Source organism: Mastigoproctus giganteus, chromosome 3 (genome assembly GCF_048544385.1).
Source record: "Mastigoproctus giganteus isolate SK-2022 chromosome 3, ASM4854438v1, whole genome shotgun sequence".
Taxonomy (NCBI): Eukaryota; Metazoa; Arthropoda; class Arachnida; order Uropygi; family Thelyphonidae; genus Mastigoproctus; species Mastigoproctus giganteus.
The window spans coordinates 216,306,385-216,309,175 of NC_143577.1; positions in this window are offsets into that span (position 1 = coordinate 216,306,385).

Here is a 2,791-nt window from a genome sequence, read left to right on the forward strand (position 1 = left end):
TGTTCCACCTTTTGGAACCCAGGAGACACAACCCCCTCCCGAAATGGGCAGACCTTATTTGGCAAATATTGCTGGTTATTTGGGTTTAGTGCCAGTTTTCTCCGGCAAAGTAGATGAAGGTCCGTCTGTTCAATATTTTTTTGAAATGCTAGAAAGTGTAGGACAATTAGCACTTTGGGGAAATTGCGAATTAATAGCTGTCTGTAAGTCCAAAGTTCGCTCTCTTGCTGCAGAATTCCTCGCAAATTCTGTAGACTTACGTAAAGAAAAAGATTATAGTGTGTTTAAAAATGCATTTTTGGCTCAGTTCGAAAAAACGGAACCTAGTGTGACATGTCTACATAATTTTTCACATGCTGTACAATTGCCTAATGAGACTGTAGCAAATTTTGCTACGAGGGTTAAAAACTTGGGCCGTTTAGCGTTTAACACGAAAAGTGAGTCGCCAGAGGCATTATCAATATTAGATCAGGCAATGCTGGCTCAATTTCTCAGGGGCGTTTCAAATAAGATCAAGAGGCTGGTTCTTTCACAAAATCCTCTCACCTTCACACAAGCAATTACAGTGGCGAAACGAGAGGAAACCAACGAGCTTATTACAGAAACAAAACACAGGTCAATTAATGCCATGTATAGTCAGAATAACAGTGATGGAGAAATATGGGACCAACAAGAAAACTATCTTAAAGAAATCATTAAGCCATTACAGGACCAGATAAAAGACCTACAGCAATTGCTACATACACTAGCTGTAAATAATATTACACACAATAATTTAAAAACACAAGGCACAGATAATAACAGGTATCATCCAAGCCAAAGTTTTAATACGGAAACTTATGCATCCCCCCCTTTCTGCGATCACGTAGCGTTCCCCGTAAGGCACTCACAGTCAGGAAGGGCGCTGCTAGGATATGCTACGAATGGGGTCAACAATCACGAGTACCGACGCTATGGAGAACCGAATTATGACCGGAAGCATGGGTTACCGAATCACATAGACGCTAGGGAGCAGGGACAGAATCATTTTGCTGGCTGCGGCCGTTCAAGCAATCGCCGGCCGGCACTGAATTTTTCTCCTCGGCATGATTGGCGCTCGACGCGCGAATACACTGCAGTGCCAAAAAATGGGACAGCCTATGTTAATGGAAAGAGTAGTAATTTTAATAGAAATAGAGATACAGTAACAGATAAAATCTATAATAACAATCGAAATAGGGATAATATGAGCTCATTTACAAGGGAAAGAAGGGGAACACCCAGAGATGAATGTACCTTTGATCAAACTCAGCACAGATCTATTTTGAGAAGATCACCAAATCATGTAGACTATAGGCAAAATGGGGAGAGGTATTTATGACAAAGAAGGAACATGGTGCGAAACGGAAGGAACTTCCAACGCAATAAAACCGCTTCCCCTCGCCAGAATTTCCATAGATTCGATAAATCTTATGCCTATCAGAGAAATATACAACATGGGGTGTATATATTAAATAATGATGCCAAACTGCCGCTAATTAATGGGTACGTTCAAGGCATCCCAGCCAAGTTTTTGGTGGACACGGGAGCAAGTGTATCGCTTTTAAGCACAGACTTATTTAAAAAAATTAGGCATGATAGCTCCTTGAATCCCAGACGTCCAGATTTAACTGTAACTGGAGTCTCAGGTTATGTGGTTCCAATACATACAGAAATTACAGTAAATTTTAAGTTAGATCAGGCGACTTTTCGGGATAAGATTTTGGTAGCTTCAGGAAATTTTAAGAACCAGTACGATGTAATCTTAGGATTAAATATTTTAAGGCGATTTTCGTTTACATTAGACTTGGGTAAGGGAATTATACACTCTGCCCCTTTGAACATTTGCTTAAGGGAAGAGGGTAGCGAGGAGCAAGGCGTAAGAGACCAGTATTTGAATTTAAAACCGTCGGTAGCTAAATTAACTTCCAAACATTTGATTCCCGCCTCATCAGAAAAAGTAGTAACGGCTGTTTGTAACCATCTTGCTGCTTCTGCCGAACAGTTAGTGTTGACAGAACCTAACTCTAACTTAAGCCGTGATGACTTAGCAGTCAAATGCTCAATAGACAGATTAGGTCCAGATGGCAGAGTGTCTGTTCTTGTTGCCAATCTGACCAACGAAACCCTCCACCTTCCCAAAGGGATGAATATTGCTAGTCTTGAGGGTGTTAGGGATAATACAGTTGTTTTTACAGGTGAGGAAGCTAATGAGAAAACTACAGCTCCGGTGACTTTGCAAGACTTTGACCTCGATCACTTGACAGATGATCAAAGGCATAAACTGTCTGATTTGTTATATGAGTATAGAGATATTTTCGCTAAATCACTAGCTCAGTTAGGAAACTCGAAGGTGTTAAAGCATAGGATTAGACTGACTGATAACATACCGGTCAAGCAGACAGCTTATAGAGTTCCATTTTTGTTAAAAGATGAAGTTCGAAGGCAGGTAAATGAACTTTTGGAAGCCAACATCATACAACCAAGCCATTCCCCATATGCGGCGCCAATTGTTTTAGTCAAGAAACGAGATGCTAGTTACAGACTCTGTGTGGACTTTCGGAGATTGAACACTAAGACTCTCTCTGATTGCTTTCCTCTCCCCCATATTGATCAAATACTGCAAACTCTTGGTCAGGCGCGATATTTCTCTTCGCTCGATTTGCAAAGTGGTTTCCACCAAATTGAGGTGCACCCAGCTGATCGGCACAAAACCGCCTTCACCACTGGGGAATCTTTGTATGAATTTTCCCGAATGCCATTTGGATTGAAG